This window comes from Oryctolagus cuniculus, chromosome 8, assembly GCF_051225735.1.
Source record: "Oryctolagus cuniculus isolate XC-2025 breed Fujian yellow rabbit chromosome 8, ASM5122573v1, whole genome shotgun sequence".
Taxonomy (NCBI): Eukaryota; Metazoa; Chordata; class Mammalia; order Lagomorpha; family Leporidae; genus Oryctolagus; species Oryctolagus cuniculus.
In genome coordinates, this window is record NC_142874.1 from 93,379,917 (window position 1) to 93,399,116 (window position 19,200).

Here is a 19,200-nt window from a genome sequence, read left to right on the forward strand (position 1 = left end):
AACGTTGCTTTAGCTATTTGGGGTCCCTTGTGCTTCCATATGAATTTCAGCATAGCTTTCTCTAGATCTGCAAAGAATATTGCAGGTATTTTGATTGGGATCACATTGAATTGGTAAACTGCTTTTTATAGTATGGACATTTTGATGATGTTTATTCTTCCAATCCATGAACATGGTAGATTTTTCCGTTGTTTTAATTTAATGTCTGATTCAATTTCTTTCTTTACTATTTTTTTAATTTTCATCATAGGTTAAATTTATTCCAAGGTATTTGATTCCTTTTGGGTCTATTGTGAATGGGACTGATCTTAAAAGCTCTAGCTCAGCCATGACATTGTCTATGTATACAAAGGGTATTGACTTTTTGTGTTGATTTTGTATCCTGCAGCTTTAATAAACTCTTTTATAAGTTCCAGTAGTCTCTCAGGGGAGTCTTTTGGATGCTCTGTATAGAGGATCTTGTCATCTGCACATAGAGATAGTTTAATTTCTTCCTTTCCAATTTGTATGCCTTTGATTTATTTTTCTTGCCTCATGGCTCTGGCTAAAACTTCCAGAACTACATTAAATAACAATAAGTGAGAGTGGCATCCTTGTCTGGTTCTGGATCTTAGGGGGAATGCTTCCAGCTTTTCCCTATTCAGTAGGATGTTAGCCATGGATTTGTCATATATTGCCTTGATTGTGTTGAGGAATATTCCTTCTATACCCATTTTGCTTAAGCTTTGCATCATGAAAGGGTATTGTATTTTATCAAATGCTGCTTTCTCTGCATCTGTTGAGACAATCATATGTCTTTTGTCCTTCAGTTTGTGAATGTGATGTATCACACTAACTGATTTATGAGTGTTTAATTATCCTTTCCATGTAGGTGCCCAGCCACCTCTCAGCCAGGCTCAAAAACTGTGGAGAATGGGGACCTGTTCCCACCACAAGAATATCTGGATCAAATGAGCACATTAGAGCCACTGGCCAAATGCTGCCGCCTGTTTGTTACTGCCTCTGGCACTGTCAGGCATTCCTTCTCAGCCGGTGGCTTTGTGTGAGCCTGAAGCTGCTGCTCCCTAATCCAAAATGGTGTCTGCACCTTTCTGAGCCTGGCAACAGGTGTTCTGGGGGGAAGGGAAGGGGGAATCAAACATCCCCCTCCACTTCCACTGGGTCCATGGTAACTGCCAGCAATCTCCAGCCCCTAGGGTTCCAGTCCAGACCCACAGCATGCTCTCCCTCTGGCTCTATCACAACACGTTGGCACAGCCAACCTCACCTTCATCTCCAAACTGTTGACCACTCCTGCTTTCATGACTGCAGCTCCACTCTTGCTTGTGCACCATTCACACAGGTTCATGCCATTTCCCTTCTTCCCCTGGGGCTTCCGGTGCGGTTTTCTCTCCAATTTTCCCCTGAGGGTGTACTTCCTATACTATTCTTTTCACTATTTAGCCTTAATCCAACTTTTTTCCCCAATTTATTTTATTTTATTTTATTTTTTAGAAGATTTATTTATTTTACTTGAAAGTCATAGTTACACAGAGAGAGGAGAGGCAGAGAGAGAGAGAGAGAGAGAGAGATCTATCCATCTGCTGATTCACTTCCCAATTGGCCACAATAGCCAGAGCTGCACCAATCCAAAGCCAGGAGCCAGGAGCTTCTTCTGAGTGTCCCACTTGGGTGCAGGGGTCCAAGGACTTGGGCCATCTTCTACTGCTTTCCCAGGCCACAGCAGAGAGATGGATCAGAAGTGGAGTAGCTGGGTCTTGAACCAGCATCCATATGGGATGCTGGCACCACAGGTTTACCCACTAAGCCACAGTGCTGGCCCCGGAAATTTATTTTATTTTTAAAAGATTTATTTATTTAGGGGCCGGCACTGTGGCTAAGAAGGTTGAGCCTCTGCCTGCAGTGTCAGCATCCCATATGGGCACCAATTCAAGTCCTGGCCCACATCCTTGGGCACCTGTACCCATCTAGAAGACTTGGAAGAAGTTCCTGGATCCTGGCTTCTGCTTGGCCCAGCTCCAGCCATTGTGGTGAACCCACAGATAGAAGCTATCTCTCTCTCCTCCCTCTTCCTCTCCCTTTCTCTCTTTCATTCTGCTCTGACTCTGCATTTCAAATAAATAAATCAATCTTTTTTAAAAAGGATTAATTTATTTGAAAGACAGAGTAACAAAGAGAGAGAGAAACAGAAAGAAATTATCTTCCAACTGCTGGTTCATGCTCTCAAATAACTTGCAACAACCAGGGTTAGCCTAGGCCAAAAGAAGAGGCAGTAACTCCATATGAGTCTCCCACATGGGAGACAGGAACCCAGGTACTTGGGCCATCATTGATGCCTCCCAGGATCATTAGATGATAGCTAGATTGTAAAAATAGAGTAGTTAGGTCTCAAACCAGTACTCAGATCTGTAATAAAGGCATCCCAGGTGGTGACTTAACCCCCTGTGCTACAGCATTCAATGCTGATATTAGTAATTTGTGTCTATTCTCATTTTTTCTTAGCCTGGCTAGAGATTCATCAGTTTTATTAATCTTTTAAAATGTCAGTGTTATCTTTTTGATTATTTTATTGATTTCCTGTTTCAATTTCAATGATTTTTGTTCTGGTTCTTATTTCTTTTTTCTGCTCAGTTTGGATTTTCACTTTTTGTGTTCCATAAGGACTGATTTCAGGTCTTTCTACTTGCCTAAAATATGCATTCAATGCTATAAATTTCCCTCTAAGCACTGATTTTGCTGCATTTCACCAGTTTTGGTTAATTGCATGTGTTTTTTTATTTAGTTCTATATATAAGTTCTCATTGGTATTTTTTCTAAATATAAGTTCTCATTGATATTTTTTCTTATATTTACATGTTATTTGGCAGTGTGTATTTAATCTCCAAATATTTTTTTATTTTTCCAGCTAGCTTCCTGTTGTTGCTTTGTAGTTAAATTCCCTTGTTGTCTGAGAACCAGCAGTGATTTCTATTCTGTTAAACTTTATTAAAACAATTCTTTTATTTATTTGAAAGTCAGAGTTACACACAGAGAGAAGGAGGCAGAGAGGGAGAGAGGTCTTCCATTCCACTGGTTTACTCCCCAAATGACCACAACGGCCAGAGCTAAGCTGTTCTGAAGCCAGGAACCAGGAGTTTCTTCTGGGTCTCCCATGTAGGTGCGGGGGCCCAAGGAGGTGGGCCATCCTCAGCTGCTTTCCTAGGCCATAGCAGAGAGCTGGATTGGAAGATGAGCAGCCAGGACTCAAATCGGTGCCCATATGGGAGCCAGCACTGCAGGCTGGGGCTTTAACTCGTAGTGCCACAGCACCAGCCCCTATTTATTAAAATTAAAAGGTGTGTTTTATGGATCAGAAATTGATCTAGTCTGGTGAATATTCTATACGAAATTGAAAAATGTGCAATACATTACTTGATAAAGTAGCTGATGCAGTTCAATTATATCCAATATTTGGTGGAGGCATTGAGTCCAACTATTTCTGTACTGATATTCTGTCACTGGACTGGTCTGTTTATGACAGGAAAGTATGTAGATCTCTAAGTATAATAATAGATTCATTTATATTTTTTTCTGGAAATCCTATCAATTTTTGCCTCGTGAGTCTTGACAATCTTAAAATATCTAAAGTGCATATACATTGAGAATTTTTGTCTTTTTCAAGAATTGATCCTTTCATGTTTATGTAATATTCATTTTATTTCTGATAACTTTTCTTACTCTGAAGTTTGGCTGTGCTTGAAATTAGTATAGATAATGGCATATTCTTCTGATTAATATTTTCATGGTGTACATTTCTCTATCCTGTTACTTTTAACCAGTATGTGTCTTTATATTTAAAGTGAGTTTCTTGAACACAACATTGATAATAGGGGTTGTTTTTTCATCCACATTGACAGTATTTGTCTTCTTATTGGTGTATTTAGACTATTAGTACATAAAGTGATTATTGTTATAGTTGGGTTCATATCTACCGTATCATGGTAATTTTAATTCATTTTTCTATTTCTGTCTTAGACTTCCATTCTTTCTGTCTTTTGTGATTTAACTGAACATTATATACGATCTCTTTTTTTCTTAGCATATCACTTTTACTTCTCTTTTTACTGTTTTAGTGGTTGCCTTTAAGTTTGCAATGAATATTTAAAACTAATCTAAATCAAGTTTCCAATAATATTATGCAACTATATAGGCCATACAAGTACTTTGCAATTGAAAACATTCCTAAAATCACTCCCTTGTCATAGCTGTCATTCATTTTACTTAATTGCAATTAATTTGAAAAAAATTGTTGTCTGTTAAATTAGGAATAAAATATAAACCATTATTTTGTCTTCTCATACTTTCTTTGATTTCCCTTCATTTTGTAAATCCAAATTTCTGAAATATATTATTTTCCTTTTCTCTAAAGAACATCTGTTAACATTTCTTGCAAACCAGTTATTTTGGCAACAAAGCCCCTCAGTTTTTGTTTGTGAAAGTTTTATTTCTCCTTTACTTTATACTCATAAAATTAACCTTACACTAAGTAAAGGTTCACTGCTTCTCAACAGTAACACAAGGGCTGTAAAAGATCATTGACTCTCAAAATGTCAATTTCACTCCAATACATTACCATTTACATACTCTATTAGTTACTACCACAGAACAGGAAAAACATGGTATCTGTCTTTTTGGGACTGGCTTATTTCACTAAGTACAATGGTTTCCAGTTGCATCCATTTTGTTGCAAAAGAAGGATTGCACTTTTTGCCGCTGCGTAGTATTCTGTAGTGTGTGTGTGTGTGTGTGTGTGTGTATAATAATTTCTTTATCCAGTCATCAGTTGATGGACATCTGGACTTATTCAATATCTTAGCTATTGTAAATTGCACTGCAATGAACATGGAGGTACAAATAGTTATTTCATCTGCTGATTTCATTTTGTTTGGAGTGGGACGACTGGGTCATATGGTAGATCCATATTCAGAGTTCTGAGGTATCCCCATACTGTCTTCCACATTGGCTGTACCAGTTCATATTCCTACCAGCAGTGGATTAGGGTATCATTTTCCTCACATCCTCACCAGCGTTTGCTGGTTTTGATTTGCATTTTCCTGATATCAAGTGATCCTGAATATTTTTCATATGTCTGTTGGCCATTTGGTTTTCCTCTTGAAAAATGCCTATTCAAGTATTTTGTGCATTTCTTAACTGGTTTGTTTGTTTTGTTGTTGAGTAACTTGGTCTCTATAGATTCTAAATATTAATCCTTTAATAGTTTCATAGTTTGCAAATATTTTCTACCATTCTGCTGATTGATTCTTCATTTACTAAGTGTTTCTTTTGCAGTACAGCAGCTTCTCTGCTTGTCAGATTTGTAAAGAGAAATCATGTATTTCTTTTCCTTCCCACCCCCCACAGGAAAGAATTTTTTTCCCTCTATCTTTTTTCCCAGGATTTTTTTTTTAATCTTAGGTTTTAATAACTTTGAAAATAATACCTCTAGTATTTTTTTTATCATGCTTGGTGTTCTTTGTGCTTCCTGGATATGTGGTTTTGTGTCTGACATTAACTGGAAAATGTCTCAGTCATTATTACTTCTTTTTTTTTTTTCTTAATGTATTTGAGGGGTGGAGAGAGAGAGTGAGAGAGAGAGAGAGAGAATCTTTTTTTTTTTTTTTTTTTTTTTTTTACAGGCAGAGTGGACAGTGAGAGAGAGAGAGACAGAGAGAAAGGTCTTCCTTCGCCGTTGGTTCACCCTCCAATGGCCGCCGCGGCCGGCACACTGCAGCCGGCACACCGCACTGATCCAAAGGCAGGAGCCAGGTACTTCTCCTGGTCTCCCATGGGGTGCAGGGCCCAAGCACTTGGGCCATCCTCCACTGCACTCCTGGGCCATAGCAGAGAGCTGGCCTGGAAGAGGGGCAACCGGGACAGAATCCGGCGCCCGACTGGGACTAGAACCCGGTGTGCCGGCGCCGCTAGGTGGAGGATTAGCCTATTGAGCCGCCGCACTGGCCAAAACATTATTACTTCTAATATTGTTTCTTGTCCCTTTCTGTTTATATCTCATGTTTCTTAGATATTTTTCTCTGTGTTTCTCTTTTTTCCCTTTTGCTTTCCTATTTTGGAAATTTCTGTTGTCATAACCTCAAGCTTAGAGATTCTTTTCTCAGCTATATCCAGTCTACTATGGAACACAGCAAAGCAGTTTTCATTTCTATTACAGTATTGTAAGTATTGAGCATTTCATTTTGATTGTTCTTAGAATTTTTATCTCTATGCTTACATTATATATCTGCTCCTGCATGTTGGCTACTTTTTTTACTAGATCTATTTGCATAGTAAGCAGTTATTTTAAATTTATCGTCTAATAATTCCAACATCTCTACCATTTCCCAGATCTCATTCTCAAGCTCGCTTATTTTTCAATACTGTCTTTTGTTTATTGGTGTACCTTGCAAATTTTTGTGAAAAGCTCGATATTATATGCTGCATAAAAGAAACTGTGATTAACACATATTTTGTAATGCGGTTATGTGCATTAGTTAAGTATCCTGTAGTCTTATAACTAGGTCTTGGTATTTTGGTGAGTTTGTGTTGCTGAACGGTGAGTTTCACAAATGCCTGTCAGTATTTATCCACCTTGGATGAGACAGAGTATTTGCAGAGGCTAGATTTGTGATTTCGACTCCCCTTCATCAAAGGCTAGAGAGAGCTAAAGGTGAGTATTTTCCTTCTACCAGGTAGAAGTTGTTAATTACCACAGAAAGTTGGTTGCTGCTAGAATAGTTTATCCTGAATTCAGGCCTTGTTGAGAATGGCATTCTCATAGGGCTGGTACTATAGCAAAGCAGGGCGCAGGTTGGAGTCCTGGCTGCACCACTCCTGATCCAGCTTCCTGCTAATGCACATGGGAAAGTAGTGGAAGATGGCCAAGTGTTGGCATTGCCACCACCATGGGAGACCCCAAAGAAGCTCCTGGCTCCTGACTTCAGACCCACCCAGCTTGGGTTGTTGGAACCATTTGGTGATTGAACTCAACAGATGGAAGATTCTCATTCTCTCTCTCTCTCACTCTCTCTCTCTCCCCCCTCCCTCTCTCCCCGCTCCCCCTCTCCCCCTCCCTCTCAAACAAACAAATAAATAAATAAAAATCTTTTTTAAAAAATGGGATTTCAAAATGTATCCTTTTCCCATCCACATTTTCTCCAATGTTTACTGTGACGGTCTGGTAGAGCTCCTACAGGGAAAGCTCACAAAAGCACACAACTGTATGCACACCTCCCCCTGAGCAAATCACACTAGAATTTTGTTTTCTCAGACCTGTTTATATACTGAGCCTCTAGCAATTCACCAATTACAGTTTAGATTTTCCTTCCTTTGTACTGGTTCCTGAGGCTGATTCTGCTTAGGGACTGGATTTCTGCTTAGGTAAGTTGTAACTCTCCATATTTACATGTCTGTCTCTCCAATTTAGGGGACAGCTCTTTGCTCTGTGACCTCTCTTTATATTTGTAAGAGTTGTTGATTTTCAGTTGATTTATGGTTTTGTTCTTGTTGTTGTTTTCATTTTGTTGTGGGGACATGGTAGATGCATCTAAGCTTCTCATACATACCTGGTCAAAATCTGGAAATCTTCTTGCTGTGTTGTTGTTGTTGTTGTTGCTGTTAATATTTATTACTTTTTTTTTTAGTTGGGCAGTTTCATTCAGAAATAACAAAGGTCAGTACTGGTAGAGACAAGTCCTTTGAAAAATAGAAATGCAAATTAACCAAGAAGATTTATCTTAAATGAGGAATTGTGAAGGTTCTTGTTAAATCAGAGTAGAAGCAGAAATAACACAAGATTCATCACAGAATCTATAAAACAGAAGAATTAAAAAGCATGTGTTAGTTTTTCAAGAGAAGAATTCAAATAATATGTTTTCATTCCATACTCTTAGTCCTTATTCTTAGACAAAAAATAATTTCAGGATAGAAGTGGAAAATTTCATATATAACACCTTTTGCTTTGGATCTGCATTTGGTAAATAGGTCTCTTACTCATTATTGACTGAATTCATCTAAATATTTAGCTCCCATAACAATGCATAAGATGAAAGAGAGTCTCAATAAACATTTCTTAACAGGAAAAAGAAATGAATGTATAAAAAATTACCTTGGGCCAGCACTGTGGCATAGCAGGTGAAGCTGCCGCCTGCCGTGCTGGCATCCCAAATGCTTGCCTGTTCAGGTCCTGGCTGCTCCACTTCTGATCCAGCTCTCTGCTATGGCCTGGGAAAGCAATAGAAGATAGCCCAAGTCCTTGGGGCCCTGCACCTGCGTAGGAGACCTGGAGGAAGCTCCTGGCTCCTGGCTTTGGATCCGTGAAACTGCAGCCATTGCAGCCAATTGGGGAATGAAACACCGGATGGAAGACTTTCTCTCTCTCTCTCTCTCTCTCTCTCTGCCTCTCCTTCTCTGTGTAACTATGACTTTCAAATAAAAAATAAATCTTTTAAAAAAAAGAATTAGTCTGCATTAATATTCTTTGGGGTAGCCTCTTCCACAGAAAAGAAGGTCTTTGTGACTCTACCAGACAAAAATCTAGAAGCTAATCTTGGCCCACACAGAGCTTCCTGAGTTTCACCTCCAGGAGCTACACCAGATTCTCAGTAAATAGTGGAAAAAATTCACTTGTATTTCATGTAGGTTGAGAGGAAAAAGAAGCATTTCAAAATGCACCAATCTTCTGTTCATCTAACCAAGGTCTGCCCTTCAGAAAAAAAATTGTTACCAGAGACTAACCAGCTGGGGTCATCAGAGCATAACTGGCAGAGGGAAGGGAAATACTTAACTCTAGTCCCCTTCAGGCATATGTTCCATCTAAAGGGAGAGGAAGAAACAGAAATACTCACCAAGTTCAGCCGCTAGTAACAATCTCATTAAAAAACTGAGACCTAAACATCAAACTATAGACTGTTTCCCCTCCCCCATTATGCCACTCTATTTACAGCAACTCTTCTTTTTTTTTAAGATGTATTTTTCTTTGAAAAGCAGAATTACAGAGAGAGACAGATTTTCCATCTGCTGGTTCACTCCCCAAATGGCCTCCAATGGCCTGGACTGAGCCAGGCCAGAGCCAGGAGCCAGAAGCTTCTTCCAGGTCTCCCATGTGGATGTCAGGGGCACAGGCACTTGGGCCATCTTCGACTGCTTTGCCAAGCACATTAGCAGGGAGCTGGAAAGGAAGTAGAGTAGCCATACACAAACCAGCACCCATATGGATGCAGACCTCACAGGCAGCAGTCTTACTTGCTATGCACAATGCCAGCCCAACAGCAACTATTTTTTTCTAGAATATACAGGATAAATTTGGAGAGACAGAACAACCATCACAAACAGATTTGGTAGAAACAATTACCAAACAATGCTTAAATATACATATATATAACTAATAAGCTACTTGCTGTTAGGGAAAGTACATAGCAGGCAAGAACAGATGGGTAAGCTAAGTAGAGAGATGGAAATCCTAAGAAAGAGCTAAAGAAAATTGCTAGAGAACAAAACCACTGTAATTGAAATGAGTAATGCTTATGATGGGCTTTTTAGTAACTGGACAAAGTTGAGCAAAGAATTTCTGAGGATGAGCTGTACCAACAAAACTAAAAAGCAAACAGGACAAAGTCTGAAAAAAAGTACAGAGTATCCAAGAAAGGTGGGGAAATTACAAAAGGTATAACATGTAATGGAAACAAAAAAAAAAAAAAGGAGGAAGAAATAACACAATATTTGAAACAAGGCTGCCTGAGATTGTTTTTCTCCAAAGTAATGTTGGATACACAGCACAGATCTGGGAGATTTAGAAAATTTCAAACTTGATAAATGTCTAAATAAATAAGTAAATACACCCAAGGGTATCATTTCCCAGCTACAGAAAAACAAAGAAAAACCAGCAAAGAAGCCAAAGGGGAAAAAGCCTCTTATCCATAGAGGAACAAGGATAAGAGATACATACAACTTCTCCGAGGAAGCTTTGCAATCAAGTGGAGTGGAGTGAAATATACAAATGGCCAGGAGAAAAAAATATGACTTGTACCATATGAAATTATCTTCAAAGTGAAAAAGAATGAAACTTTCTCAAATGAAGTATTAGCAAAACTGTGTTTGATTATGTATGCTTAGATATACGTCACATATAAATGTGAATACTGATTTCTTATGTACATTTATAGATAAGTGAAATGAATGATACGCCAGATGGGAGGGAGGAATCAGGATTATTTTATTATAAGGAACTCGCAGCACCTATGAAATAGCATTGATTATTTGAATGTGTACTTGGATTAGTTGTAAGTGTGCATTACGATTTGTAGGCAACTGCTGAAAATGCTAAAAAGTAAGAATAAATATTATGCTAAAAATTAGAAGAAAAAGTAACATAAAGTGATAAAAACCATAAACAAGAGGTGAGCATTTGGCTCAATGGTTAAGACACCTGCGTCTCATATTGGAGTGCTTAGGTTCAAGTCCTGGTTTGCTCCCAATTCCAGGTTCCTGCTATTGTGCATCCTGGGAGGCAACAGGTAATACTCAAACAGTGGGATCCCTGCTACCCATGTAGGAGACCCAGATTGAGTTCCTGGCTCCTGGCTTCAGCCTACCTGGTCCAAGATGTTGTAGGCATCTGGGGAGTGAACCAGTGACTGAGAGATTTCTCTACTTCTCTCTCTCTCTTTCTCCCTTTCTAATAAAATAAATAAATAAATAAATAAATAAATAAATAAATATTTTTAAAACAAAAGGCAGAAAATGAATGGAAGCCAAAGAACAAGAGCAACACAGAGAAGATAATGAAAAAATATAGTAAGAAATAATCACTTTGAACATCAGTGGTCTAAACGCACCAATAAAAAATATAGAAACTATCAGAGTGTTTCAAAAACCAAAGTCCAAGGAACTACTGTCTGTGAGAAATGCACTATCAGTATAAAGACACAGTAGACTAAAAACAAGTGAGTAAAAATATACCATTTTATCACTTTTTTTATCAAAAAAAAGCTGGAATATCTGTTATTTTCAGAAAGGAAACTTCAAAGAAAGGAAAATTATCAGGTCCAAAGCAGCCTTGCTTATTTTCAATTTTGAGCACACTTCTTTTTTAATTTTTAATTTTAGTTTTTAACAGATTCAATTAACAGATACAATTCTATGAACATAATGATATACCCTTCCTCCCTCCTTCCTCTTCTCTTCCTCCAACCCTCAGTGCTTCTCCCTGTTTCCTTTAGTTTTTGAGATAACATATTTTAAATTTATATTACAGTAAAAGGGCTTAATACTTCATCAGTTAAGAAGTTTAGCAGAGCAAAAACACACTAGTTTGTGGGAATATGGACAGTGGTTATAAATATTATAGTGGAAAAAGATGACCAATTCACCTATACACAATATATTTTAAATTAATCAATAGATCATGCAAACTGTGGTAGTATAACATTCTTTTTATTGAATAAAAAAGTGGCTTATTAAGTTTTAATTATTAATTGTTTTAACATTTTAAAATTTTAAAAATTAACATTTCAATTAAATATATGAATACATATGTATATAAATATGTATTTTCATATTCACACAATATTTTTATTTTTTTATATTTTTTAATATAGTTAGTAGATGTAAATTTCCAAAGTACAGTTTATGGATTACAATAGATTCCCTCCCCCATAACTTCCCACCCACCCACAACCCTCCCATCTCCTGCTCCCTCCCATTCATTCACATCAAGATTCATTTTCAATTATCTTTATATACAGAAGATCAATTTAGTATAAAATAAGTAAAGATTTCATCAGTTTGCCCCCACACAGAACACAAATTACCAAATACTGTTGGAGCACTAGTCATATCATTAATTCACATTGAACTACACATTAAGGACAGAGTTCCTACATGGGGAGTAAGTGCACAGTGACTCCTGTTGTTGACTTAACAAATTGACACTCTTGTTTAAGGAGTCAGCAATCTCCACAGGCTCTAGTCATGAGCTGCCAAGGCCATGGAAGCACCTTGAGCTCGCCGATTTTGATCTTATTTCAACAAGGCCATAGTCCAAGTGGAAGTTCTCTCCTCCCTTCAGAGAAAGTTACCTCCTTCTTTGATGGCCTGTTCTTTCCACTGGGATCTCACTCACAGAGATCTTTCATTTAGGTATTTTTTGTTTTGGTGTGGTTTTTTTGTTTGTTTTTTTTGCCAGAGTGTCGGCTTTCCATGCCTAAAATACTCTCATGGGCTCTGCAGCCAGATCCGAATGCTTAAGGGCTGATTCCAAGGCCAGAGTATTGTTTAGGACAACTGCCATTCTATGAGTCTGCTGTGTATCCCATTTTACATGTTGGATCATTCTCTCCCTTTTTGATTCTATAAGTTAGTATTAGCAGACACTAGTCTTGTTTATGTGATCCCTTTGACTCTTAGACCTATCATTATGGTCTATTGTGACCTGAAATTGATCACTTGGACTAGTGAGGTGGCATTGGTACCTTCAATCTTGATGGGATTGTATTGGAATCCCCTGGCACATTTCTAACTCCACCATTTGGGGCAAGTCAGCTTGAGCATGTCCCAAATTGTACATCCACTCCTTCTCTTATTCCCACTCTTATATTTAACAGAGATCAATTTTCAGTTAACTTTAAACACCTCAGAATAATTGTGTGTTAATTACATAGCTCAACCAATGGTATTAAGTTGTTGTTAAGTCAACAACAGGAGTCATTGTGCACTTACTCCTCATGTAGGATCTCTGTCCTTAATTGCTGTACATTGTGATTTAATGCTATAACTAGTACTCAAACAGTATTTTTCACTTTGTGTTTCTATGTGGGTGCAAACTGTTGAAATCATTACTTAATATATGCTAAACTGATCTTCTGTATATAAAGAGAACTGAAAATGAATCTTGATGTGAATGGAAGGGGAAAGGGAGCAGGAAAGGGGAGAGTTGCGGGTGGGAGGGAAGTTATGGAGGTGGAAGGCATTGTAATCCATAAGCTATACTTTGGAAATTTATATTCATTAAATAAAAGTTAAAAAAATACTAAAAGGGATATAGTATTAAATTGTACATCAACAGTTTTAATTATTAATTGTTTCAACATTTTAAAATTTTAAAAATTAGCATTTCAATTAAATATATGAATACATATGTATATAAATATGTATATTCATATTTACACAATTTTTGAAACAACTATGAAGGGGAACAAAATTAATGATTTTTATTTGCAGTGCTAAGTGATATTATATATGAACATATATTACATATAAGCATGATGAATGCACTAAATTTGTCTTTCTGTGCCTCTCTTGTTTCTTCTAACATAATGTCCTCCAGTTACATCCATGTTTCTGCCAATGACAGCATTTCAATCTTTTCATGGCTAACTAATACCTATTGTGTGTGTGTGTGTGTGTATTGTGTATATGTGTATTTATATATATATAAATATAAATACATATAAATGACATTTTCTTTATCCATTCATTTGTCAGTGGAATCTTTAATGATTCCATATCTTGACTATGATGGGTAATGCTTTAATAAAAATGTTAATTGCTCTGATTTGATTATTATACATTGCATATATTTATCAAATTATCACACTGTACTCCATTAATAGAGATAATTATTATGTGTCAATTTAAAATAAAGATAAAATCCATACACTATTACATTTATATTCCTTGCCTTTACTGATGTATGTTCCTTATTTATTTTTTATTTTTTATTTTTATTGTTTATTCCACACATATTTATTAGGAATTATCTTTATCATATGTTTTCAGCACAAATATTTTTTCTTTTTTTATAATAACATGCATTCAGTTTATTTTTTTTAAGATTTTATTTATTTATTTGAAAGGTAGAGTTACAGACTGAGAGGAAGAGACAAAGATAAAGGTCTTCCCACCATTGGTTCACTCCCCAAATGGCTGCAAAACCCAGAGTTGCACCCATCCAAAGCCAGGAGCCAGGAGCTTCCTCCAGGTCCCCAATGTGGATGCAGGGTCCCAAGGACTTGGGTCATCCTCCACTGCCTTCCCAGGCCATATCAGAGAGGTGGATTGGAAGAGGAGCAGCCAGGACTAGAACTGGCACCCATAAGGGATGCCGGGGCCAAATGCAGAGGATTAACCTACTGCACCACAGCGCTGGCCCCATCAGTTTATTTTATAATCATAAACTTAATCCTCCACTAAGTAAAGAATTCAAGAAGTAGTAAGAAGAAAAACAAAATGGATGAAACTGGTAACCACTGTTCTTAGTGAAATAAGCCAGTGCCAAAAAGACAAACATCATATATTTTCTCTATTCGGTGGTAACCAGTGGAATACAGAAAAATGTAATGTATATGAATGAAATTGACATTTTGAGATTGGATTATTGTTTATAGTCCTTGTGTCTACTGCTGAGGAACAGTGTTTTTTGCTTCCACAAAATTCTTTTGCCAAACTTTCCCCACTTATCACTCTGGAAGATTCCTCAGGAAAATGTAACAAGCCAAATATTCCCTTAGATCTTCCCTGTTCAAAACAATTTTTATCCTAGTCTTGACCGTAATAATAGTTTGGCAAGATAGAATACCTTTAGTTCATTATTTCACTCAACGTCTGATAAGTGCAGATACAGTTTTCTGATGTTAAGTATAACTGATGTGAGATCATAAGACAATCTGCTTTAACTCTTCTTTTTTTGAATTTTTAAATTTTTTATTTATATAAAAATAACAAATTTATATGTATAAATTTCATATATACAGAATTAGGAGCTTAATGATACTTCCCACCATACCCTCTCTCCTTTCCCCACTCCCACCTTCCCTCCTCTTTCTTCTCATATTTTTCTTTTAATTTATATCATGACATACTTCCAATTTTTTTTATTTAGTAAATGTAAATTTCCAAAGTACAGTTTATGGATTACAATGGCTTCCCCCCACCCATAATTTCCCTCCCACTCACACCCCTCCCATCTCCCGAACCTCTCCCATTCCATTCACAACAAGATTCATTTTCAATTATCTTTATATACAGTGATCGACCTAGTATACATTAAGTAAAGATTTCATAGGTTTGCAAACACACAGAAACACTAAGTGTAAAATACTGTTTGAGTACTAGTTATAGCATTACTTCACATTGGACAACACATTAAGGACAGATCCCACATGAGAAGTGAGTACACAATGACTCCTGTTGTTGACTTAACAATTTGACACTCTTGTTTATGGCGTCAGCAATCTCCCTAGGCTCTAGTCATGAGTTGCCAAGACTATGGAAGCCTTTTGAGTTCACTGACTTCGATCTTATTCTGACAGGGACATAGTCAAAGTGGAAGTTCTCTCCTCTCTTCAGAACAAGGTACCTCCTTCTTTGATGGCCCCGTTCTTTCCACTGGGATCTCACTCGCAGAGATCTTTCATTTAGGTTTCGTTTTCTTTTGTTTTATTTTTTTGCCAGAGTGTCTTGGATTTCCATGCCTAAAATACTCTCATGGGCTCTGCAGCCAGATCCAAATGCCTTAAGGGCTGATTCTGAGGCCAGAGTGCTATTTAGGACATCTGCCATTCTATGAGTCTGCTGTGTATCCCGCTTCCCATGATGTATTTTTCTCTCCCTTTTTGATTCTATAAGTTAGTATTAGCAGACACTAGTCTTGTTTGTGTGATCCCTTTGGCTCTTAGACCTTTCATTATGATCAATTGTGAACTGAAATTGATCACTTGGACTAGTGAGATGGCATTAGTACATGCCACCTTGATGGGATTGAATTGGAATACCCTGGCATGATTCTCACTCCAGAATTTGGGGCAAGTCCGATTGAACATGTCCCAAATTGTACATCTCCTCCCTCTCTTATTCCCACTCTTATATTTAACAGGGATCACTTTTCAGTTAAAATTTAAACACCTAAGAATAATTGTGTGTTAATTACAGAGTTCAACTAATAACACTAGAAAAAAAAAAAAAACAAAGCAAAAAAAAAAAAACATGGATAAAGTATTACATTGTCCATCAACAGTCAGGACAAGAGCTGATCAAGTCACTGTTTCTCATAGTGTCCATTTCACTTCAACAGCTTTCCCCTTTGGTGCTCAGTTAGTTGTCGCCGATCAAGGAGACGATATGATATTTGTCCCTTTGGGACTGGCTTATTTCACTCAGCATGTTTTCCAGATTCCTCCATCTTGTTGCAAATGAGCAGATTTCATTGCTTTATACAGCTGTATAGTATTCTATAGAGTACATGTCCCATAATTTCCTGATCCAGTCTACTGTTCATGGGCATTGGGGTTGGTTCCAGGTCTTAGCTATTGTGAATTGAGCTGCAATAAACATTAATGTGCAGACAGCTTATTTGTTTGCCAATTTGATTTCCTTTGGGTAAATTCCAAGGAGTGGGATGGCTGGGTTGTATGCTAAGTTTATATTCAGGTTTCTGAGGAATCTCCAGACTGACTTCCATGGTGGCTTTACCAGTTTGCATTCCCACCAACAGTGGGTTAGTGTCCCTTTTTCCCCACATCCTTGCCAGCATCTGTTGTTGGTAGATTTCTGAATGTGAGCCATTGTAACCGGGGTGAGGTGAAACCTCATTGTGGTTTGATTTGCATTTCCCTGATGGCTAGTGATCCTGAACATTTTTTCATGTGTCCGTTGTCCATTTGGATTTCCCATCTCTTAAGTTGCTTGTTTGTTTTGATGTTGTGGAGTTTCTTGATTTCTTTATAGATTCTGGTTATCAACCCTTTACCTTTGCATAGTTTGCAAATATTTTTCCCATTCTGTCATCTGCGTTATCACTCTCCTGACTGTTTCTTTTGCAGTACAGAAATTATTTTATTTGCTGCAATCCCAATTGTTAATTTTGGCTTTCACTGCCTGCACCTCCAGGGTCTTTTCCAGGAAGTCTTTGCCAGTGCCCATATCTTGCAGGGTTTCTCCAATACTCTCTAATAACTTGATGGTGTCAGGTCATAGATTTAGGTCTTTAATCCATGTTGAGTGGATTTTTGTGTAAGGTGTAAGGTAGGGGTCTTGCTTCATGCTTCTGCACGTGGAAATCCAGTTTTCCCAGCACCATTTATTGAATAGACTGTCCTTGCTCGAGGAATTGGTTATAGATCCTTGATCAAATATAAGTTGGCTGTAGATGTTTGGGTTGATTTCTGGTGTTTCTATTCTGTTCCATTGTTCTATCAATCTGTTTCTGTATCAGTACCATGCTGTTTTGATTACAACTTCCCTGTAGTACGTTCTGAAATCTGGTATTGTGATGCCTCCGGTTTGTTTTTGTTGTACAAGATTGCTTTAGCTATTCGAGGTCTCCTGTGTCTCCATATAAATTTCAGCATCATTTTTTCCAGATCTGAGTAGAGTATCTTTGGTATTTTGATTGGTATTGCATTGAATCTGTAAATTGCTTTTGGGAGAATGGACATTTTGATGATATTGATTCTTCCAATCCATGAGCATGGAAGACTTTTTCCATTTCTTGGTATCCTCTTCTATTTCTTTCTTTAAGGTTTTGCAATTTTCATCATAGAGATCCTTAACGTCCTTGGTTAAGTTTATTCCAAGGTATTTGATTGTTTTGTGGCTATTGTAAGTGGGATTGATCTTAGAAGTTCTTTCTAAGCCATGGCATTGCCTGTGTATACAAAGGCTGTTGATTTTTGTGCATTGATTTTATACCCTGCTACTTTGCCAAAATCTTCTATGAGTTCCAATAGTCTCTTAGTAGAGTTCTTTGGGTCACCTAAATAAAGAATCATGTCATCTGCAAAGAGGGATAGTTTGAGTTCTTCCTTCCCAATGTGTATCCATTTAATTTCTTTTTCTTGCCTAATAGCTCTGGCTAGAACCTCCAGAACTATATTGAATAGCAGTGGTGAGAGTGGGCATCCCTGTCTGGTACCAGATCTCAGTGGAAATGATTCCAACTTTTCCCCATTCAATAGGATGTTGGCTGTGGGTTTTTCATAAATTCCTTTGATTATATTGAGGAATGTTCCTTCCATACCCAGTTTTCTTAGAGTTTTCATCATGAAAGGGTGTTGTATTTTATCAAATGCTTTCTCTGCATCTTTTGAGATAATCATATGATCTTTCTTCTGCAGTCCGTTAATGTGGTGTATCACCTTGATTGTTTTGCACACATTGAACCATCCGTGCACACCAGGGATAAATTCCACCTGTCTGGGTGGATGATCTTTCTGATGTGTTGTTGCATTCTATTGACCAGAATTTTATTGAGGATTTTTGCATCTATGTTCATCAGGGATATTGGTCTGTAATTCTCTTTCAGTGCTGCATCTTTCTCTGGCTTAGGGATTAAGGTGATGCTGGCTTCATACAAACAATTTGGGAACATTCCCTCTCTTTTGATTGTTCTGAATAGTTTGAGAAGAATTGGAGTTAGTTCTTCTTTCAATGTCTGGTAGAATTCAGCAGTGAATCCATCTGGTTCTGGGATTTTCTTTATTGGGAGGGCCTTTATTACTGTTTCAGTTTCTGTCTCAGTTTTGGGTCTGTTTAGGTTTTTGATGTCTTCCTGGTTCAATTTAGGTAGGTTTCATGTGTCCAATAATCTATCCATTTCTGATAAGTCTCCCTGTTTGCTGGTATACAGGTCCTTTTTTTTATCTTTTATTTAATGAATATAAATTTCCAAAGTACGATTTATGGATTACAATGGCTTCCCCCCCATACCGTCCCTCCCACCCACAACCCTCCCCTTTCCCACTCCCTCTCCCCTTCCATTCACATCAAGATTCATTTTCGGTTATCTTAATATACAGAATATCAGCTTAGTGGTATACAGGTCCTTATAGTAATTTCTGATGATTCTTTTTATTTCTGTGGTGTCTGTTGTTACGTTTCCTTTTTCATCTCTGATTTTATTGATTTGGGTCTTTTCTCTTTTTTGTTAGTGAGTTAGGCCAATGGTGTGTCAATTTTTTTTTATTTTTTCAAAAAACCAGCTTCTCGTTTGGCTGATTTTTTGTAACATTTTTTTCGATACAATTCTGTTGATTTCTTCTCTGATTTTAATTATTTCTCTTCGCCTACTAGATTTGGGTCTGGTTTGCTGCAGATTTTCTAGATCCTTGAGGTGAATTGAAAGCTCATCTACTTGGTTCCTTTCCAATTTCTTGATGTAGGCACCTATTGATA